Source organism: Poecilia formosa, unplaced genomic scaffold (assembly GCF_000485575.1).
Source record: "Poecilia formosa unplaced genomic scaffold, Poecilia_formosa-5.1.2 Scaffold6, whole genome shotgun sequence".
In the NCBI taxonomy this organism is placed as follows: Eukaryota; Metazoa; Chordata; class Actinopteri; order Cyprinodontiformes; family Poeciliidae; genus Poecilia; species Poecilia formosa.
This window is the reverse complement of record NW_006799945.1, coordinates 4,810,400-4,834,898: the sequence shown is the minus strand read 5'-3', so window position 1 is coordinate 4,834,898 and position 24,499 is coordinate 4,810,400. Positions and strand designations below refer to the sequence as shown.

Here is a 24,499-nt window from a genome sequence, read left to right as displayed (position 1 = left end):
AACCTTCCCAAAGTTTTTCCTTAGAGCAAACAGGTGCTGAGTTTGAAGCGTGGGTCAGATGCCTTCTAAAGCTAGACTCCGGCCAGAAGGCCACATATCAATCAGATGCAAGTTGGGCAGGTTAAAGTAGGAGAAACCAGATACTGAATTCAAAGCATGATGACGACCAGCAAGCAAAACATTCACAGAGTGGATGTAGTAGATTATTGGAGTTCAAGAGATACAGGATAGAAGGTTTGACTGAATCAAGACGTCTGCAAGTTCAGACTGGGGAACTAACTGGCAAACTGGCTAGCTAAGCAGAAAAATAGGTTGTATTTACTTAAATTTATGCAAACCAATTTTCTCAAAAGATTCAATTAGTGCAACATATAAAAGACAAGTGAAGATACATTGTGTGATTTAAGTATTGCATTCCTAAAATAACTTGATCAATTTAGTTTTTAAGAGACAAAAACAACCAACATTATTACTGACCAGCATAATAGCAGATCTTAATGGACGAGCTCAAACGTTCCATGTCGTCTGACTCACAATTGAAAAGAATGCCGGAAAAATAGCGTAGAGCAAAATGGTCGCGTTTTAGAGTTTACTGAAATAGATTATAATATGTCGTTTCAAAAAGCTTTGTTGTGATGCTACTTGTAATTATCGTGGTAATGTAAATGCATGTGTTGACAAATTTGAGATTGAGGAAACAGCATAAACAGCGCAAAGGTTGGTGAAGGGACAGAATTAACGTCACTCTGTTGATCCATCTTTTGTGTACATGAATTCTGCAGGGCCTCACGTTGCACTCTGCTATTTCCTCTCCTACCAAAGCATAAGCACCTGAAGGCTGTAGCTTGACGCAAATCAAGCCTTCTAATCCTTTTAAAGTTAGAGGCAAAGGAATAACACACACACACACTTTATAACTGTTGCTTTCTGTCTGGTGTCTGTCATTGAAGCCTGGAGTCAGCAGGCGCTCAGGGGGGGTGGACGTCGTGGTGGGTCCTCTATCGGTGACCTCCTGTGTGCCAGGAAAGGTTCAGTGGTCTTAGAGAAAGGTGGGTGGTAGAGGTTACGATCCTCATCTGTATTTTAATGCAACATTTTTATCTGATTTATTTCAAAATGCTCAAACACATAAGCACGTTTGTTTTTGAAATGTCACTCTGGAGTGGGGGGATGTGTTGACTGTCGTGTTACTTTCATCCAACTCTTCTTCATAACAAGAAATACTAGCTACAGAATTTTGGAATAAGGAAGGCCTGTCTGTCATTGATGCATGTTAGCATGTTTTCATATTTATAAAATAAGTCCCATATCCGCACTATGTTAGGTACAAAGTCAATACTCTACAAGCTTTGCTTAGTACAGCTGAGTGCTTTGAATAGTGTCCTCTTGCTGTCTGTGTGCAAAAAATACCAACAAAATAAGAGTGGTAATGCAAGTAATTTACAATTATATCGTTCACCTTTAACTTTATCGTAAGCTGCATCCATTTTCTCATCACCGCTGACCAGCTTCCCTGTGCCTACTGAATTCTAATGCTGCCACCACCATGTTGGAGACAGTGCATTTAGGTTGATGTGCGTTGCCATTTTCTACAACAGAAGTAGCATTTTGCAGGTTTCTGTCTTATTTTTATTCATGTTTGCTGTGTCTGCTACATGGCTTATTGTTGCCCTATAAGCAGATGTTGTGGACTCTGAAACTTCCTCCAGAGTTCACTGGGGATCTTTACTGCTTTTCTGATTTTCTCAAGGCCTCACTTCAATGAAATTACACACTAATGGCCTGTATTTAGTAAAAAAGTAACTTCTAAAAGCGCAATGGATTGTGTTTTGGGGTTTGAGAGGAGAGGTGTATGAGTACATATACAATCTCAAGTCTGGATTTTTAATTTAATAAAAAACATGCATCGTGTCCCTACCATTTCACAATGTGCTACTTCGCTCTACTGCGTAAAAACTTAATGGAAAGCACTGAAGTTTGTGGTTTCTATGTGACAAAATGTCTAAAGTCTAAATGTGGGTAAATATACTTTTGTAAGATTGCATAGACCTAATCATACTTTTTCTTTAGATTTCACAACTCTAACTTCTGAGTATTTTTGGGTCCAATAAAACAAATTTGAAAGAAGCCCTATGAGATTTATTACATCATTAGTCCTGTTTTGTAACACTCAAAATGAAACCTTCCCCTTTGTCTCACTGTGGAAAAATAGTTGCTTGACTTTTTCATGTGGAAAACAGAGCTAAAGACAAATAGCAGGATATCAAAACAAAACAAAAAAATATGTCCTCAGAGATAATTCAATTTTACTTTAGTGTTTTCATCGCTGTTTTTATTTGTACTTTTTCTTTTCATAAGTGTCACAACAAAGGCTTCATATATTTTATTTTTATGCTGCAGGTCTTTTATTTGTGCAATTAGGCATTGTGAAGGAAAACTATAGTTTTAGCTCATAAAGTAATGAGAAATTTTCAAATAAAGACGCTTTCCAAACCTCAAAGCGTCCATGATGTACTCAGCTGAACGCCAAAAGCTCTTTATCCTTTCTGACTGAATGAAGTCACAACTAAACATTTAGTCTTGTCTTTTTTTTTTTTGTTGGAATCTGTCATTTTCCAATGACAATAGAAAATGTCTAAATTTATGAAATTGAGTTTGATGAAACCATCCTTTTAATTTTGGCATATATTTGGACTCACAGCAATGCTAAAAAGCAGAAACATGTTTCTGAATTATGTCAGAGAAACACTCGTTTTCTTTTGTTTTCTAGTCGACACTTGAATATTTTGTTCCAAAACTGACAAGTAGTTAGAGTTGCTCATAATTCCTTTTAAGTTATGATGTTCCTGTGGTGATACTTAATGTCTATGTATAAAACTCATAGAATCTTTTGCTCCGATCTGTCGCGTTTCTACCTCGGCTCCTGAGGAACAGATCTGTGGCTTCTCAGACCCGCTGTTAATTATTCTTATGGAGAACACTCAGGTACACACACGCAAGCACACACCCACACCCACACACACACGAAGGCGCTTGGATTCAGGTGTTTACAGATATACTTCATATTGTGCTGCAGTTACCACTAAATACATCTTATGTTAAATTTATACTTTGTGCTTTTCAGGGACGTTATTGTTGTTATTTATGTATATGTTGTTGTTTCTTGCCTATTCCTTTATTCCTCTTTCTTTTGACATAATTCAGACAGCAATTCTGAATGTCACGCTGCCAGACAGGATGCAGCAAACGACGACAAAAAATAACCATGTTTTTTAAGATTTTAGGTCAGGATGTATGTTTCAGGTTTACTTTTGTCTTTTTTATCTGAAAAGTAGACTACTTTACTCTATTGATACATGTTTTTTTTTTCCACAAATCAATGAGATACGCCTTAATTATGTTAAGCACTCCATCTTAAATTTGGTCAAATAGTGCTGATATTCTTTTCTTACTTTAATTAAAGGAGTTAATATATCTTCCCCTGACGTTAGCTCGCTGGCTGCTCTTAGGCATCAATGTTGATTTTAATTAGTGCCGCTCACTCTCCCGTGCTTCTGTGGTAGAACGACTCCATCCAAGTAAATCCTCAGCCATCTCCCAGATGGCTCCAAGAAAAATGTGCCTCTCAGAGCGGCTCGCACTCCAGCCAGAGAGCCATCGACGGCTTTTGTTTAAATGAGCTCCCATTGAAGTGACAGAACATCTGCCAACTCAGCACGGCCACTCTTTAGAAAACATCTGATTTTGTCTGGGAGTGCTTCCCATCTCTAGCCTTTTTCCATTTGCATAAATAGTTTTCGTTAGGAGGGCCTGAGAGGAACACGCTAGAAATTACAATTTCGCTTCCTGTAAATCTCTTGTTGCAGAGCATTACATCCTTCAGGCCAAACGAGAACTCCACTTAACACTTTAGCCAATGTAAATAGAGGAAGATAAAAGCTCTGCAGACTTCAAAGGGGCTCCTCTTTTTCAAACCATTAAAACACTGGGGGAAAAAAAACACAATCTGTCATTTACGTCAGATATAAAACTATGAGGAGCATTAATCCACTTGATGACTGCGTGCCACAAGCAGTTCACAAAGCGTAGGTGGAAAATCTAACATTTTAAGAAAACCAAAAATAATAATGTAGATTTTTTTTTATGAATAACTAGATTATTGTTATTAATAACAACAAACAGACTGCATTGATATAGTGATTTCTCAGTCTCAACATTTTAACATAAACGTTAACTTCTTGAATGTTTTACTGAAGAAGTAAAATCACAGTTTCATGGACCAGGCCTATTAAAGGCAGGAACATGAAAAGACAATAGAACCATTTCAGTGTTTTGTACCATTAATGCTGCAAGTTGTTCCAAATAATAATAATAATAAAAAATGCTGATTAAGGAAGAAAACAGGACGCAATGATACAATGTTTTTTTTTTTTAGACTTTTAATAAGAATAGCAGCACAATGAGTTCTGTAAAAAAAAAAAAAAAAAAAAAATTATGAAAAAAAATAGGGAAGATTGGCTTGTGGGGTTGCTCAAAAACGCTAATGTGAACCAGCTTGACCGGAAAAAACATTCCAGATGATGCAGTAGAAGAAGAATAGTCAGGTTGTGTCAAAGTCCACAGCAAATGAAGTTCAAAAAGATTCAACTGTGATAAAATGTCTACCTTTGGAAATTTTATTGATGAATCTCTAAAAAACTTTACAATAAAAAAAACAACAAAACTGATTACATTTCTTACAAAAGCTATTAGACAGAGTGTACATAGCCTTATATTTAAATATTTGGTAACACTTTATTTGAAGGGGAGTGAGACTGTCATGACACTGTCATAAACATGACATAACACCTGTCATGAACACCAATACGCCTTCATGAATATTTATGACTGTTGTCATAAAGTGTCATTCGGTAAATTATGACACTTTTAATACAAAGTTGACATTATTCAAAATGTCTTTGTTATGACAACTTGACATTAACCAAGAAATCATCACTGATATAAATTTGTTATAAAAGTATTACTGATTGCACTTTAAAAATTAGATAACTTTATGTTATTAAAGGTAAAGTTTAAACAGTAATTATATTTTGTCTCATATTTTCAGAAGTAGACCATTGTTTTTATTTCCTGTTAATCACTTTGCAGTTTTCAAATCAATGTAAAAAATGCTCATACATAGCTCAGTTACGAAATAAACTTAACTGATGACTAAAACAGAAAATATAAGAGTAAACGGCACCAACTCCTGATCAAATACTGTAGATTAAATGCATCTAGCACTTAAAAAAAACAAAAACAAAAAAACATTAGGTTCTTCATAAAAACAGCACAAAAAAAAGACATCCCTGAGCTCAATTCTTAATTTTTATTTACCGTCCTGAACAAAGCTTGAACCCTTTTCAATGAGGTGATCAAGCATTAGCAAGCTGTGGTAAAAAGACTTCAGCATTTAATATTACTTTCTATAATGAGCTTTTTTTCTTTTTTTTAATTGTTTTAAAAATAATGATTTTCAATCAGAACTTCCCTCTAAATAACTCTCAAATATTACCCGGTTTTGGGGTAACATATATTTGAATCAATAAAACGTTTGTTGGATTATCTTATTGTTTTGCTCGTAGTGGAAATGTAAACACTCTAAGACGAAGCTTGGACAAGCCGGAGCTTCTCCCAATTTGATTAGCTTTTATAAAGAGATGACACTTTCACATTATCACAGATTTACTTTTCAAATAAAAATACATGAATGGACTAGTGGCGGTTGTTGATTTAGTTGTTCGCGACTGCACTGGAAACGATGTTCTGCTGTGATAAAACTTGTGTCCTTTCTGCTGCTTTCATGAATGTGCAGTCTGTCAGGAGCTGGCAGCTGCGTTTTGAGTGAGTGTCCCCCGTTTTCTGCTGAGAATAGGGAGAAAAGGGAGACGAGTGCATGTGCTTTGACGCTGGACTACGCTGCATTTGTCCTGCTCAGGAGAACGGCCTCCGAATTTGACCTTACACACTTAGGAAAGCTCCAATTTGTCCCACTGCTGCTAAAAATATGAACGCATATATTCAACAGTACAGCTACAGTGCAATTTCCCCCCAAAATTACCACGTTACTTTTATTTGGTTCTACAGACAGTTTTATAGAACGAAACATCCACTGAATTTTGTAGCCAAGTAGATTTTACCTTCTCACAACTAACGATGTTAAACTGTTTCTTACAGTTCTGCTCTTTATGGAGTAACACAACTACAAAAAATTATTATTAGGTGGTTAATGATTTCTGGCTGCCTTCACAAGCAGACCACCTGCAGTGAGTTTCTTGGTAATTTTTTAAACAATAATGTAGCAACCGGTATAACAATGAGCCAATATTAAAATAATATGGGGACATTAAAAAATGTAGTAAAAATACATCACGATAAGACAATAATATAATGTTTTGCCAGTAGCTCTGCAACACACGTAGGTCACATGCCCTCTGCTCTCTTCCTGTACGATAGCTACTGAATCCATTTTAGAGTGAATATTTCTCAACACATTTATCCGTTCATGAAATTATTACATGTATAATCCAATAATCCAATAAACAGTATTCTGTGTGAAGTCGTCTCACAAACATAACATGGCTCAAAAACATTATTTCATTTTATAAATGTTTATATAAATCAATAGATTAAGCGAAATGCACTGAAACTGCCATAAAATATTTGATATCTAAAAAAATGCGGCCATGTTTACTAGCTGTTACATTACTGTGTCCAGTTATCACCTTTTCTAATGATTTTTTTAAATACTAGAAATTTACATTTTGTAGTATTTTACTGGCTCAAAAACATTATTTCATTATTTGCATGTTTTTTTATTTATTACACTTTAAATGTCAGACATTATTATGTTATTTTTTTATTATTACATATTTGTTTATTACATGGAGTTACCATAATGAGTCTTTTTCTTGATTTGAAATGTTTTCAAATAAATGTGCCTGTTTTGCAACCAAAAGAAAAGTTTAGAAGGCATTTTTAGCACACCGATCAGAATTCGAAGCAAACAGTAATAAAAAAAGGGGAAAATGCGCAACTCTCTGCTTTATATTGCTCTGCTCTGCTATAACGACTGCTCGCTTCTCTTAAAACGGTTTGAAACCATATTGGTACAATGGAATATTTTAGTTGTTTTGAAGCAGTAACTATTTAGGATTTTATTAAATCTTGACAGAGTTAACTTGTTAATGCCCAGTTATATCTTTGTAACACAAATAACACCACAATTGACTAACAGACGTCTACGAAGCAAACGCCAAGGCCTTTTATGTGCCTGAACAGCTTTTGCATATTTGGGCCCAACTTTTTTGCTTTGTCACGTCTTCTGTTAAAGAGCTGACAGCCATGATAAAATCTGTAAAATTGTAACAGATGTTTGCCATTGATCGTCACATCACAAACATACCAAATCCCTCCTGTTACTTATTATGAATGCTTTGGTTTTTTGTTTTTTTTCTTCAAAACAAACAACAAACATTTACCAAACTCTTCCTTTACTCCCTTTTCCAACACAAAAGCACATGAAAGTGTTTTGCTGAGTCTCAAAACCAATAAGCCATCCAACACTTCAGCACGCCACTTGGAATGACGATGAGGCCTATCAACGCCTCTGAGATGTAAAACACGGCCTCTCCAGGCTCATTGTTTCATTATTTCATTAATTATTTGACCCAATTATCAAGAGGAGGTCCCACTCGGCAGCTATGATTGTCTGAGGCATGTTTGAAGCTGCTGCTGCTGAAAAAGAAGGCAAGCAACAACAGCACACCTGTGCTATGAATTTCAATGTTTCCTGCGCTGATAGAAAACTGCCACTAACACTGGTAATTATACACTCCTGCTGATGTTGCCTGGAAACTGCAGTGTTTTCTTACCAACAGCCTAATTGTAACTACACTGGCTGGCCACCGCGTTTATCGGATTTAATACACGTTCGTGGCACAATAACAAAACAAATGCGTTGCGTTTTCTGATCCGCAAAAGTCAGAAATGTTTATTTTTCTTCGTGACACGTTTACATTGTGTGCATCATTTCATGGGAGAGAATCAAGCGAGCGTTGCAACTTGACTTGAATAAAGAGGCAATGAAAACATTTTCAAAGACTGTTCAGTCCCAGTGTAGTGTCCTTCGTGCCCACAAGGGAGAGTTGTAAGTCAATGTATGAACTGCTTGTTTGAACGAATCCTGCAGGCCAAACATATAATTTTAGATCCTTCCTCTGATTTAACTATGCCGAGATCTAGGCAATAATTTACATGGCATGAGGAGGAATTCAAGGCTCTCAGATACGCTCCAACACAAAGCTATTTCAGTCAGTTTCTTAAAACTGCAAAGATTTGTCATGGAAGCTGAACACAAGCACGAGTTCAATTTAACCACTTGTTTTCTTAATGTAAATTTGTGCAGAACTGATCGTGTTTCTTTAAAGTGCTGACACAAATGATGTGCGGTCAGAGTACCCTGCAAAAATGAACATAATTATTCTGTCTTTCATTTGCAACCATAAGCTTTGATATATTTTATTGTGATTTTGTCTGACAGATTAGCAAAACTAATGCATAATTGTGAACCACGCAGCGCTAGATTGACATCTATTCTTTTTTTTCTTTTCTCTTCTGTTTTGCCTCCGTCTCGTGGAATTGCTAAATTCCAGTTTGAATTTTGACTAAGCCACGTTTGTGTTCATTGTCCTACGGGAAGGTGAACCTCCATTCAAAACTCTGGATGTTCTTTTTATTGCAGAATCGCCCTGTCATTATCTCTATCCATTTCCCGAACAAATCTTAACGAGCTTCCTAAGAAATGTCTCCCCACAGAATAATAATGCCGCCACCATTTGTCACCAGGAGAATTTGTGCACGTGCCAAAAAGTACAGAGTGCCAAAAAGTACAGAGTTTTATCTCGTCAGGCCAGAGCACCCATTTTACCTGTGCTCTGAACAAGACTTCTTCAGCAGTAGTTTTCTTTCCTCTTACATTGAAGTCAGATCGGTCAGATTCTCCCAAGTTGTGGATTCTCTGCAGCTCCTCCAGAGTTACCATGAGTACCTTGGCTGCTTTGCTAAATAATAACCCCCGTTCCAAACGTGTCACTTCATCTCAAGAAGTTTTAAACACAATTCATAGAATTAAGAGGTCTGAACCCGACTTAACCCCTGATATTTATTGGGATCACTCTAAGCCACTCGGTTATTGATATTTATTGCAGCATTAAATCCAGCTACGATTTTTATCCTTTAAAGAAATCAAAACAATTTAGCAAAAAAAAAAAAAGCCCTCTCACTCTGTGTTTCCCCAAAAAGGAGGGAGGAATACAGTCAAGTGCTACATAAATAAAAAGGTCCTGCCAGAGGCACTTACTGTGCAATCTTCTGGAGGAGATCACATCTAAGTTCAGCTAGTCCACTCAAGTCACATTGGAGAGATGGCTCCAAATCAAAGCCAGAGCTGCAAAAGCCCCGCAGTCAAAAAGATAGAGCGTGAGGGACGTATAATAATGATCCATCAGCTTTTCTCTCATTGCATATAGACATGATCTGCCTCTTTTGGAAGAATAGGCTTACTATGACTAAAACATAAGCTTCCCCCGCCCCCACCCCTCTACTGTTGTTGTTCACGTGGAGCACTCACAATTGCATGTAAATTAAGGCTATTATGGTGGAGAAATGTTATGAAACAATGCTGGATCCTGTGTTGCGCCTGTTTGTCTTTACGATCATAACAACTGACGTGCTATCAATGAGCAGAGGGCTTTCTCCGTGGGCTCTGAATGCAGCCATTATCATTACAACAATGACAACATGCAGCTTTTTTTTTTTCTGTTTGTTTGAAACAAAAGGCTTTGCTGGCTCTGAGGTGATCCTCTCTCTTTGGTCCTTCCAGCGTTTTCTCTCCTGCTTTTTTTTTTTTTTTTTTTTTGCCCTTCCTCTGGTTCTAATTTAGTCGTCCCTAATCATAAAAGCATCGGCGAGCTGCTGTTGCGGAGCAAACCAAGAGGTGAAACGTGCCCCCTAAAAAAAATTCCATTTTCGCTCAAGTGGACGAGCACAACAAGGAACGGCGACGCGGACGCAGGCAGACTTTCTCAGCCGCACAGATCAAATGGCAGAGGTTCATTATTAGAGACAGACAACAAACAGCTCTGCTGAAACGTGTGTGCGAGAGCGCGTTTTGTTGTGGTTGTTCTTGTGAGCACGCAAAGGTGAGCTACACTTTTGACATAATGTGGATCCACTTTGGGCCGAGCGCATACCAGCCTGTCCTTTGAAGTTTCACTCCTCACACACACACGCACACATGCACCTCCATAGATGTGTTATATCCATTTTACAGTCTCTGTACGATAGTGGAGGGGTCGCATCTCTGCAGGCCATGAGCTCTAACCCCCTGAGGGGTCACCGGTTTAACTGAACGGATGCTCTCTATCCATGCTCTGTGGCATTTCACTCTCCATACTGTAAGCTGGCAGTCCTCCTGATGGCAGATAATTTGAGTCATCAGTCTCTATTTCTACACAGCAGATGTTTCCACATGTCAGCAGCCCCCCCCTCCCCCCACCCAGACAAAGCAAGATGAAGAACCCTCCTTCTTTAAAGTGTTTCTGCTTCCCTTTCCCAGTGTGCCCACACCAACCTTCCTGATCCCTACAGATACTGTCACACGTCAGACCCTGATGGAGGGGGGTGGGGGGAGTGTGGGGGAATATATTCTATTGTTTACACTCTGCACCCTATAATGAAAAAATCTGCTGGAGTGACGTGCAGGAACTATGCGCAGTCTGTTATTGTATTTTTGAAGCATGGCTTGATGACTAATTTACCCTGAAACACAGACAGGGATCATGGAAGCCATCTGAAAGCTGATAAAAGACACTAATGGAAGGTGATTAATAGGCAATGGGCTAAATGACTGCTGTGATACTGGTATCATCACTGATGCAGAGTGACTGAGGAGGCCCATGCTGCATGACGGCACACTCTCCGTTTTCAGATCAATTTGCAAAATGGCAATTCTATCTTTTCAGTAATGCTAAATAAGTATTAATCCACCAGCACACTGGGGTGGCCGGACTTGTGGATGTCAAAACAATTCAGCAGTAACAAGGTAAGTAAGCTGAATTAAAAACGGTAATCATATTGACTCATTAAATGTGATTCACGCAAACAAAGGCAAAATCAATTAAGAAGGAAATGACAAGTTATATATATATATATATATATATATATATATATTAAAGGATATATGCAGATCCTTTAAATGAACACAAATCAAAGCACGGTTGCTCATAAATGAATAGATAAATAAATTACACATTTACTGAAGCAGATACTCTGCTTTCAACTTCTTATGTTAGGATTAAAAATACAAGCAAATCAAGGTTTTAAACTGATGGTGGGGGTGGGAGAGAGATCTTTTTTTTATTTATTTATTTATTTATTTTTTCACAAGATTGATGTCAAAGTCCAAACGAGTAACTCTCAGATTCGTTTGTGATGTCTGAAGCGCTAATTGGGGGCGACATGTTTTCAAACTTCCTTCAGGAACGACCTGAAGAAAATGTTTCAAAGAAGGAAGAGAGAGAGAGAGAGAGAAAAAAAACATCTCTTCAAATGGACCCGCGTAATATTTCCTCCTCTTGCGCCGCAAATGACTCTGGGGTGGAAGAAAATTGCAAGGGTCATTACACCGCAAAAATAAGAAGAGCAAAGAAAGAAAGAATAGCGAGGGAGAAAAAAGTGTCAGTTTTCTTTGGGCTGTCTTTGAAGCGAACCGAGGGGATGTTATTGTATCAATTTTACATGATAGAGCCAATTAGGCTGTTAAGGCGCTTCGTCCTCGAGCGGATCTTGCTGCTGAGACGTGTTTGATTGCTGACATCAAAGTTAAGTTGATTTTGGTGTCGACAAAAATTGTTAGACACTTTCAGGGGCGGAAACAAATTGCTAATTCAGAGTAAACATTTCACAGCTTATGGGAAAAGATATATATATAAAGGGGATGGAGTGAGGATTGGAGAGGAGACGGTGGGGAGGGGGGGGGGGTGAAAACATTCTAATAAACTACAAGGATTTAATATTATTATATTAAATTAATCAGTTGTATACAGCATTGCTATTGATTAAAAGATAAATAAAGGACGGTTAGCATATTTGGAGAATTAGACTGCATTGAAAATATTCAGCTGCCACTGCATGGCGCTAAGGAACCGCAGACAGCGCGCTTTAACATAACAGGTTAGAATCTCCTTTAAATCCATCAATAATAATAATAATAATAATAATAATAATAATAATAATAATAATATAATAATAATAGTAATAATAATAATAACGTTTTGGAATTATTATATGAAGAAGATCTGGAATAAAACGATGCCTTGCTTTACAATAAGGGACGTCGTTACACCTATTTTTTGTTTTTGGATTAATTGCTGACAAAACAAAAACAACACCTCAAATTAACTGTTTTTAGAAATGTATTTTGCCATTTGCTTTGCCATTGTATTATTATGTTTTAGGAACACGTAGAATTAGATCTATTAGAATTTGAACGCCTTAGAACAGTTTGGGTCGCTTCTGGAAATGCTTCAAATGAGATTTACCTGTATAAATAATACGGTGAAATAGGAGCAAATTTACGCTTTAGGTATTAGATATACACATATTGTTGCAGTGGCTTGAATATGCTTACATTTAGGATTTTATTTTTTGCTGTTCATTTTTTTGTATCGACATAAAACATACATTATATTTATTAAAATTGCACCTCCTTAAAAGGGCTTTTAATGACCGTGTCATATTTTACCATGAACTAAGTTATACTTATAGCTACATATTTTGGCTTTTTTATATTAATTAAAAAATATAAAAGATACAAAAAAATATTTCTTAAATAATTTCTGTATTTTTTATTAATACTTTCAAATTTTGCTTACTGAATATATAATAAAAATAAAAATAACACATTTTCTTTTAAATATGAATTTATCACTTGTTGCTAAATTACGTAATAAAGCCACTCAATTGCAGATTTTAAATTTTTAGCGATGGTGAACGACAAATTCTAACGGGGCCTGATCTACAGTCACATGCAGCAGCAAATCACTACTGGAATCTGTCCCATCATGGCGTTCAGCAGATTAACCTTTTGGGTCTTTTTTTTTTTTTTTTTTTTTTTTTTTTCTCAAGGTGTAAAAGTGAAATAAATAAGATCAAATAAATACATGCCTGCGTCTCCAATCACCTTATCTCGCCTGACTGCTGTCTGTCCGTCTCTGTTCCGCAGAAACACACGGCTTGATTCCCTGTGTGCTCGGAACCTGTACCTGCCTCTGCAGCAGCAAGAACGCAGCACGGTTCTGAATACTCACACACACACGCACACGCACGCACAGAGCAGTGCATGCTTTACTCCAGTCAGCAGGGAAAAAAAAAAAAAAAAAAAAAAGGACATCAAAGTGCTTCTGTGAGCTGCAGGACAGTGACCACAGCAAAGTGAGGTCTGTTGCGGTCAAAGCGCCGCTGCTTTCCACATGGCCTGCCTGCCTGCCTGCCTGCCTGCCCGGCTGCATGCTGCTGCTGCTCCCCGGCTCTGTTCGCAGCACAGTATGGATCAACAAGAGCCAAACACAAACAGCTGGGCCGTTGACATCACCTGAAAGGCTTCCTGCGGTTTGTTTGACACTGTCACTCTGCTGACCATGTGTTTGCATGATCACCGTTTTAGAAACGAAAACAGCAGCGTTTGTTTGTTTTCAGGAGAGGGGCTGGGAGGGGGGGAAGAACCACAGAAGAACACTGGCTCATATCATCGTAACTGGTCGGTAAGAGCCAAAATATATTGAAAACAACATATTTTTTAATAAGCAAACACACAGTGCTTACACGATGTCCCGAAGAAGCAATGCAATTTATTTTACTGGAAGTAATTTCCACACACACACACACACACACACAAAGAATTGTTGTGCTTCAACATCTCAACAAAAGCATAATAAAAAAAATAGTTAAGTTGCTTTCTTAGCCGGTTTTATTGCTGCTTAGTCTAACTTAATGTTTAAAAATGAATAAAACCAAAATTCCCTTGTAAATACCAAACAAAGGGGGTGCAAAAAATATCCCCAAAATAAAATATTAAATAAAATAAACAACTCTCTAATAGCAATCAATTTAATTCAGAAAGGGCTAATACAGATCTAATAAGTTGTAAGCAATATAACTCCTGATGTTTGCATCAAAAGGGGTTTGGTACGAACTTGCATCTTAACTTTTGTGTTTTGAATAGAGCAACATAATTGGTGTTTCAAACTCTCCTGTCTAAACACGCTCTGTTTGGGATGGATGAGTCACTTCTTTGATTGCTTCATTGCCCATTCATGACAGAGCTCACGTTTCATTAAGCCTCCACAGATAAATGTACGTCACTGCAAAACAGCATGAGAGCAGTCAGTGGCCAACCTAAGTGACAGCAGCTTGATCTTTGCGAAAACGTAACCACAGTCCAAATGTCTCGACGTTTTGCCAGAGAGGGCAGCAGATATGTTTCAGTTTTCTAACGTGTTTTAGGAAAAATGAAAAAAAATAAAATAAAATAAAAAAAACCCTGAAAAAATCTGCTATTTGTACTCCTGATGTCTTGAAATTCAGACAGTAAAACATCAACAACAAGCCACAAAAACAAACACGTGTAATAATACATTAACTACAGAGAGAGGAAGTGACCTTAAAGACAACAAACATGCATGTTAAAATGTGATTAAACAGAAACTGGCAAGATTTATTCATCTATCAGCCTCTCAGTTCTCCTACCCCTTATCAGACCCACAAATCAAGCGGACGTGTCCTCGGATCCACAAAGAACTCCATTTTTCCTCCTCAAAGTTTTTTTCTGCTGAGCTGCTGGAGGGATCATGTCTGAGGACGAGACCCTAACCCCCCCCCTGCTTCTGTTCCCTCAGAGAGCAGCCTTGTTTGAAACTGTCTGTCAGTCTGGAAAAAGTGCACTTTGTCCAATCTGCTCAGCTCATGTCATCACCAGGGGCTCCCGCTTTCTCCGGGATCTTGCTTTCCTCAAAAAAGAAAGAAAGACAGAAAGAAAAAAACAAAACATCTCCAAATCTGATTACTCTAATGTTTCACCAGGTTGAGAGATCTGGCTGAAGGCATCTTGAAATTTGAATTCTCCGTTGCTTGAAAATGGAGCTCCGCTGCAGACTGGAAGAAAAGGACGCGTTTCATGAAATATTGCAGTTGAATTTCTGTTTTGCCACTTCATGCCCCAAATTTATAACCAGCTACATTTTTCTCAAAAGACTTTTTCTTTCGAAGTTAATGTGCCAAACTAATTCTCAAGCTTCTGCATTTTTTTTACTTTACACAACCCTGCCATGATTAAAAAGCTTTTGAAACTCAACAACCGTCTCTTTATTTAAAATCTTTCAAACGTTCAAATCAGTTTTCAATTGCTTTAATCTGATGACAAAGAGAAGAATCATGAATCAGAGCAAAAACAAGAAGACAAAGATTTCAGTCAAATCTTAGATCTTATGAGTCTTTATTACCATAATTTCCTCTTGGGATGTGACCCCACCAGCCCTCCTGTTGAATAACTAAACATTCAACCACCTGTGCATGATGCTGAAAACATATTTGCAGGACTTTTCTTCTCTTATACACACCTTGAATCTTCAGCATGAGTCTCTGTAAGGAGGATCCTAAAGTGTTTTGCTGAAATGAAGTCTTGACTGAAAGCCTGTCAAAGAACTTCTTAGGTGATTTATTGTTTTCTACTAATCTCAAAATAAATAAAAAGCAGTACTGAGTGACTTCCTTTGAAAGTGTTTTTTTTCTTTTTTTTCTTCATGTTCACGTTGGTTCTGAAGTGATCAAACATCCAAACATCCAAAGAGCTGGGCCAGACAGGTCTGCCGGTAAAGTCCTGGCTAAGAAAACCAGAGCTGAGAATCAAGTGTAGAACAGGGTGACGACCGCAGGTTAGAGATTCGGGTCAAGAAGAGGTGACGCAACAAGAGCCGGAACATCGTGAGGCGGTCAGCTTCTTCTGCAAACTGGTGAGTCCAGGTTTTCTGGAAGCTTTGCTTGTTTCCTTTACTTCTCTCAAACTAATATTTTCTAGTTCAAAATCAGGACACAACCGCAGGGAGACCACAACCACATTTGAGAAAAGCTAAAACGTTACTCTGATAAGATCATATTTTGAACAACCGTTTTTACTCTCTTTTTTGCAACAGTAAACTTTGTATTAGTCGTTGCTTTGTTTTGTGTTTTTTTTTTACTTAAAGAGATTATAATGAACCTTAGTGTTGTTAATAGGGGAGTTACTATTAACTCCCCTATTAACAACATTCTCTGCTGTATTCTCAGCAGAGAATACTAATTCTCTGCTGAGGTAGAATACTGTCACTCAAAATAACCTCAATAATCAGCTGCATAGTGTGTTTTAGTACTGGATATGAGAACAAATATTTGAGTCATTTATCAGCTTAAATTAAGATTGCTCTCACTGAGAACAAAGATGAAAACTCTGTAACATTGGGTCGGTCAGTTAGCCTCTGTACTTCTCTGTTCACTTTTGAATTCATGCAGACTGTAAACAGTAGTTTCAGCTGACCCAACCAAGTACTCATTACTGTGACCACAATGACAAACTCCAACACCTCAACACAAACCACATGTGTTTCCTCTGCTTATCCAAGTAAGTTAAACTGCTCAATTTAGAGGAAATCTATTTTAATAACATCATCCTTAACATCAACATCATTATTTAAAGATAGTTTAAAAGTCTTTTTTCTTTTCTTTCCGATGACAAATTACTAAGGAAAACATGCTTCCTTCTACCGGCTGGCAAAATGAAAATATTGAGGTTTTTACAGAAAATGAAATTATCTCACATGTTCTGAAGTGAGATGAGCTATAGTTGCAGTGAAAGCAGATTTGATAAAGTACTGATTAAAAGGGTTAAATGTAAACATGCTTCTTTTTCCTTGAGATTTCTTGAGATTTCTTTGAAAACTACGCAACCTGTTCCTTACTCTTCAAGACACAAGTGTCAGACGTTGCACATGTGGAAAAACTTCATTGTTCTCGGTTAAAACGTCTGCAAACTGCAGCACAGATGTGAAGGTACAACCTCTTTTTTTTTAAAACTAAATCTACCTCCTCGAACATCACTCCCTGACTCAGACCATCATCAGAAAATAAATATTTCTCACAAAAGAAAGAAATCAGTGAAGTTTCCCCATCTACTAAATATTTCAGATTATCATTGGACTGTACGAAGCTTTCTCTAAATTATTGTACGTTTCTCTGAATCAGAATTTTCTAGGTTACCAAGTGGATAAAAAAACACTTGGTAACACTCTTTTACATGCACTTGTTTATATGATTAAGCCCAAACTCATTCACACCTCTGCCTATTTGCAATTAAAATGATTTGTGTTCAAACACAAAGATTGTTTCTTACAAGCTCTCTGAACAAGTGAACAGAGTGATACTTTTGAAGAAAGCACTTGACTTGTTTTCATTTAAAATTTCTTTTTTAAAAATGGCATGTGAAGAGTTATCTATGCCATCCTTAATGCTCAAAGGAAAATCTTTAATGAAATTATTGCGATCAAAGAGTTATAACATCAACCAGCTTTTTTGCATGTTCTTGATTGGCATCCTTGTCATCACTCTAATCTTTAAAAGCTGCACCAAGATTCTCCTACTACGTTTAAGTTTCTGAACGGTTCTCACTGAAAGGTTAGTTTTAATTAAAGTCAAAAGAATCACATTGGTCAAATTTAAATAATACTTTAAACCCAAGCCTGTCTAACAATGACATCCACATCATAATAAATGGAAACTCATTGAACACATATTGCATTTCCTTGAGGCGGCGGTCTTTGTTCTTTATTTATTCTCCTTCATGGAATATGCCTTATTGTGAATCCGATCAGATTCCCGAGACCTCAGCGCCCTTCTAATTACGTCACACTTTAGCAAACACTCACTCCGACCTTCTTTTCAAACAAAGCAACAGGGTCTGTTTTGTGTGTGTGTGTGCCCGCGTGTGTGTGTTATGCTGTGGTTCTTCCTCTACTCATCTCTAGTGAAAACACACTCTGACCCTCACCATTCTCCATCAGCAGCGCTGCTGATCAAAGACTCTGACACAACTAAATTTGGAGCAAGCAGCTACCACCACCGTGCTGAAAGAGCACGCATTAGGTTTGTTTGTCTGTTTGTGTTTCAGCTTGTGCATGCGGGTGTGTTAGCCGCTGGTTTGTTAGCGGTCAAGTCTTTTTCTTTTTTATTCTTCCTATTATTACTTCTTGTTTTCACTCATGAACACACACTGGGGACACATCCATCCATTTATCAACATGTACAGTTTTAGAAGTTAAAGGATAGGAAAACCGGTTACATACATGTTTTGGTAATTATTATTATTATTTTTGGTTCTGAACTCAACCTTTCATTGCTGTTCCACTGCTAATTTTTTAAGGTTGCCAGGGCAGCCAAATGATTCCAGTTCATGGCTATTTCTCTCCCTTGAATGGCTATTGTGCAGTAACAAAGCATGCATGGACCTGAATGTCCTTTCTCATCATGTCCACATTTTAGGATGAATTGCTTGTAGTCCTTATGTCCATGGGCTCATTTGGTTGACCCACTCCAACTGCTCTTTAGTGGAGACATCTGAGGCCACAAAAAGCAGGTCTGACAAAAAGGCCTGATGAAGACAAATAATAGTCAGGTAGGCTATTTTGTTGTTTCAAATAAAAGGGGAGTACATTTTTAAGCATGTGTACATTTTATAATTACGTGTTTGAATGCACTTGTTATTAGGTCTTTATCAGAGATGAGAGGTTACATAAATGCTTTCTATCAGCCTTTCAGACTTTGGTCACTTTTCATTTTTAATAACTTTTTTTCCCCCAGAAATGCCAAAGTCGAGATGAGAATGCGGTCTATAAGGTTCAGGTGAGATTCATTGGAGTGAGTTATTTTACTAAAACTTTCTGTGTGAGTAATGTTTTTTTTTTATTGTAGTATGAGCTACAAGAACTCATGCAAAATTCTTGAACAGGTGCTATTTAAATCTACCTCAATGTGATCCAGTTCCCTCTAGGTAATTACATAGCATTATGCTTAAATCAAATCTAGAGCAATCAACCATAGCTAGAAAAATGTCTGTGTAAAGCAACAAAGTGCCTCTTCTCCTCTTGTTTACATTTACTCAAAAGTAATTAATGAAAGTTAATTTGCTCTATAAAAATACTTTTTTTTTCTCTAAATTTTAAAGTAATGATAATAATAGTGCTGCACAGTGATGCAGTTAATTGCACTGTTGCATTGCAGTAAGAAGGCCCTGGGTTTGACACTTGGCCTGGGGTCTTTTTACATGGAGTTTGGATGTTCTTCCTGTTCATCAGTGGGTTCCTTCTGGGTACTTGCGCTTCCTCCCACAGTCTGAAAACATGACTGCTAGGCTATCTGGTTACTCCAAATTGCCCTAAATTGCGAGTTTATGTGTGTGAAGTTTATTTTTCCCTATGTTACCCTGCTGGATTGGTGAATTGTCCAAGGTGTACCCCAACCCAGGCTGGAGATGGGCAATGGCCCCCCAGTGAAACGGGTACAAGCAATGTACCAGTTTAGTTTTCATCAATGAAATCACTAAACCTGTCATTCTGATTAATATTTTCTGTCACCCCAGAGAGGGGAAATGTAACTTTAGTGTTGGCACAACCAATGCAACCAATGTAGGAGATCATCTGTGGCCTCTGAGTGATGTTTCATATAAAGCAACAGAAGCAATACATTATAAAAAATGATCCTGTGAAGATTAAAGTACTGTCTAAATTCCTCCCTTCTTTTATTCATACACATGCATCCTATGTCCGGCACTTTGAGGGGAACAAGTGAAGTGAATCTCCATTACTATTGCTGCCATCAGTCAGATTCTATCCAGTGGTACGTCTCATCTCCCTCTTAGTTGAAGTGTGGGTGGCAACATGAGGAAACAAGAGTGAGGAAGAGTGGAGCAAAAGTAGGTATCCAGGAGGTTAAAAGCATGCTTCTTTTTTTCCTCCAACTCCTTGTCTTCCTACTTTAGGCCTTGTGGAGTTAATGAGGGTCTTGGCTTTGTAAACATTATTTCTGGTATATTGCAGCTGCAATCAGCTATTATTTATGGCTTGAATTTTAATAATGTGAGAGCTAATAAGCCTCAGAAAGATGGAGAAACACAGAAAACCTGGAGCACAACAGCCAAGCGAAGCTTTCCTACACACACTAAGGAGGCTGGCCACTCAACAGCAACATCAAACGTTTGCTCTTCGGTGCCTGGCTGATGTTAATTGTACATCTATTGTTCCTCCATAGGTTCCTGGGAAACCAAAGAAAAGGAAGCTGACTATAGAGAGAAGGGGCTGATTAGACTGCAGCCGAATGACAATGCTGTAAAACAATATCACACTAAGAAGCATGTCACTGACATAACTAAAGCTTATAAGTCCATCACTTAACAATTAAGACACACACAAGGAGAATGTATAGTTTTAACCCACATGGAAAAGGGATTTAGTGTTTAGAAGATGAGGAACACTTGTTTCACACTAAGAAAGAAAAATAAAAAATAAAAGAGTATTTTGTTCTGTGCAACTATCTACATAGTTGAAAACAGATATGTGTGAAAAGATAAAATCTTTTTTCTCACAGTCAATCATTACCAACATTGTATTTTGCTTTTTGCCTGAATAATGATTCTCTTCAGAATCAGAAGTTTTAATACATCTGCTTCACTTCTTTTGGTCTACATACGTTTGGGCTTTCATTGTTCAAAGATTCTTGATATGGTTTTGAAAACATGTCTTAATATATTAACACTTAATATATTGAGGTATATTAACATATATTAGTATTTTAATATATTAAAGTATTCTGCTTTAGTATTCATATCAGAAAACTACCTTACCTCTTTACATTACAGCATTACAAATTTGGAGTCTATCTTGTAGTCTACAAAAACAATTATTAAATCACCAGAAATACATTTTAAACTAGACAGTAACAATGTTAAAAGTACCTAAAGGAATGCACGTTTGGTTTTCAAAAGAGAAATGGAGATTACTGCAGCAAAAACATCCTAAATTTGTTGGATTTTACTGTCTTTTGTGCTGTGCAGGCTGCATGTGAACAAGATACCTGGCAGTAAGCGCCAGGGCCAAGGTGACGGTGAGTTAAAAGGGCAGGGTTCAGGAAAGTAAAGGACCCTGTACTGCTACACGCACTCCCTTGCTGTCCATATTTACGAGGTGTAATTTTTATGTGAGCGCCAGGCAACAACAGGTTTAAAAGGGCCAACGTAACCTTCCTGGGGCTCGGGGTGACCTGCACCCCAGTTACGATAGACTCCCTGGGCCACAATTAGGACGAGGGCTTGACTGAGTCACCCCAGCGTCATACTGCATGCAGGGTCGTTTTAGCCTGAAATCCTACTCCCCGCATTTGCTAGCTGACTTGAAACTGTCAGATGGCTCTTTTTGTTGTTTTTTTTCCCCCCCTCTGGGGACACTTCATTCTCAGAATATAGATGGCAGCAAGTAGCTTTAAAAAAAAAAGCAAGACAAAAAGTAAAGGAGGGTTACATTTTAGTCTTCCCTCCCTTCCCCTTTCTATCTCTGCGGCACAGTGAGCTGTAACAGTTGCCACGATGTTCAGCGACAAAGTGAGTATACAGCAGGAGCTCACTGGGTCTGGCCACGCAGACTTGTCACCACCATTCACCATCAAACCCCAAACTACCAATTACCTTCTAAGCCCACCCCCACCTGCCCCAAGGCACAATGACCTGCCCCCCCTTCAGTATGTGCTACTCCGCGCAGCACTAGCCCCCCACTGCCTCCCGTTTCACTCCAAAGATGCCCCATGACTCCATGACATACAGATTCTCAGAGAAATATTCGCCCCCCATCTGTGTGTGTCCCTCCGTTTGTCAGAACCCTGAACTTTACAAAAAGGATAAAGTCAATTTGTCCGCGCCTGTTCCAGGCGGAGCTCGGTGCAGCTAAATCAACAGCTTCTCATCTGAGGGGTAACAAGGTGGGACATGCTGGCTTCAAAGCAGAGGCTCAAGATGCAGGCCTTTCCTGCACAGTAAGTGGCAGCTGAACAGAATTAATGCATGATTGACTGGATTGACTGCAGAAAAAGTTTCTCGAACTGCTGCGGACGACAGGCTGTGACTGCGCTCGAATTATACCTGACAGGTCACACTGATCTGTTACAAAATGACGTAATATCTTAGCAACATAAACAACTCGGAAATCTGATTTCCTTCACATTTTAACACCGAGACCAAAGCTTTTGCAGAAGACCTTCATCGTGATGTTGAACTGAGCTGAACTAATCCTTTATCCTATGGATGATTCCTTTAAGTTGTTAAATGCCAACTCAGAGACACATTCATCCTGACCAACATTTAAAGATTCAATAGCTTTCTTTTTTCAGATATATGATTTTCTTTTGTTTTTCTAGCTAATCTTCTTTACAGTTTCAGTGAGCATCATTTTTTGTTGCCTTCGTGTATCTGCAGTCGTACTGAAAACTAATTTATCTAGAAAGACTACCTCTTGTACTGTTTACAAATTGGTTTGAAGGAAGCTAATAAGAAAAATATAATTGCTACAGAAAAAAAAAGAAAAAAAAAACTCCAGTGAAAGGCAGACATTCCCTGCTGTATGACAGCTGTGTGCCAACATATTTGCCAATGAAAGCGTCCAAGATGGGGCCAGGAACTGCATCTACTATGGTCCAAACTTAGCCTTAATCCAGAGAGAGGTTACAGCAAATGCTGATTTCTTAAGGTAGTTATCTTTTTAGTATTAGTGTCAGTGTGGCAGCTGGCAAAACAATTGGACAAAGGTGGCTCACTTCATTCCTCTTTGTTGCATCCAAACCTTCCCATTAATATAAAAACAAGTGTTAAAAACTACAAATAATCCTGATTTTATTTGTTTAATTTTAATTTTATTTTTTTACAATTCCAGTGTCAGTGTTGCAACTCTGTGAACATTTTTACAATCAGTTTAAGTCTGACCTTATCTCATTTTACTCTAATTGTAATGTGTTTGAGTTCATTTATTTCTATATCCATAGCGATGCAGGAAATGACAATAAGAAGCTTGATCCATATCTCTGCCGGTATTTGTTATTGAGCCTTTATATTTCAAGTTCACTCGTTTTGAAAGAGCATCGTGTGCCCCTTTTCTACCGGCTCTACTTCAACAACCCGGCTCGGCTCGGCTCGGCCCGGCTCTGTTTCGGAGTGACCGCGTTTCCACCGGCCCAACTTGGCTCTGTAGCAGGGCACCGCCTCCTGGTGGCGGAGGGGTGTAGCGCCCCGCCTCCAGGTGCTTATGTGCTGTGCTTCGTTACTATTATGCGACCTAACGCGAGTTGTTGTTTTTCTGATACAAAAGAAGAAGAGAGAGCTGAGCTATTTTTTGTAGCCTGATTGCGATTTTCTGAGACTTCAAGAAAATGCGACAGTGGGAGAAATGCTGCGATGTGGTGAGGAAGAGCTGATCTCCGCCTTGCAGCGGCAGGAAAGCAGGTGGCTCAGACGGTTCAGGTAAGCTAACGATGATTTTTGTATTAAACTACAATATAACTTGTAATAGTACCGAATATACATGAGCTAATGTCAGTCAGGGTGTTGCAAATAACTTAAAAATGTCAGAATTAATTCATAATATATTTCAATGTGTTTCAGATGTTTGTAAACTGCCGCCGCAGACCATCGTGGTTCTTCGTGCAGCCTTTGGGTTGTAGGATGTCTCATCAGTGTCCGTCTTCCTGACTGCTGGTCGGTGTTTACCTTCAGGATGTCCAGAGACCTTCACCTTTCTGGAGCAGGAATCACATGAGCTCAATATGCTGATGAAACATTTCTGATAAAAAAAAAAAAATGTGTCTGATGTTCTTACAGAGTTGAAGTGCATTAACAATCTGTTGTTTTCAACTTCTCAATACATTTAATTATGATTCACCTGATATCCAAGTTATACTGAGAACAAATCAAGCTTTATTCCTTCTAATCTGACTGGTTCTAGTTCCATGTTTTCACATTTTGGACACTAAGAATTAAAAGTTTAAACTCAGTCTTAATTATCACTTATTAAGGTTACAGGTTTTTGAAACATTTTCTCATTTTTTTACATTGAAGATTCTGCAGGAAGACAGATAAACAGTGAGTGGATAGAATGATATTGTATAAACTAGAAACTAACAAACATGATTTATATCTAGGGTTCTTGTTAATAGCAGCCCCGATAATAATGCCAAAATGTTTGGTTTGCTAAATAATGTATTCAGTTTTGGATGCCTTCATTGGTAATCTACAACGTTAAGTACAATGAAATATTTATATAATATAATGTTATTTTCACTC

General features: G+C 37.9%; 2 long non-coding RNA genes across 2 annotated transcripts in view; both read left to right on the top strand.

Annotated features, from left to right (window-relative positions):
- LOC107838276 (uncharacterized) overlaps positions 1 to 17,252 on the top strand; it is a 24,451-nt gene extending 7,199 nt beyond the window's left edge. Inside the window, exons 2-3 of the long non-coding RNA XR_001664338.1 lie at positions 9,789 to 9,798; positions 17,242 to 17,252. This is a non-coding gene — a long non-coding RNA (uncharacterized LOC107838276). The remainder of the gene's footprint in view (positions 1 to 9,788; positions 9,799 to 17,241) is intronic.
- Positions 17,253 to 23,340: 6,088 nt separating this feature from the next.
- On the top strand, positions 23,341 to 24,000 carry LOC107838396 (uncharacterized). Its single transcript, XR_001664455.1, has 2 exons — positions 23,341 to 23,680; positions 23,845 to 24,000. It is a non-coding gene; the product is annotated as an uncharacterized LOC107838396 (long non-coding RNA).
- Positions 24,001 to 24,499: the final 499 nt, after the last annotated feature.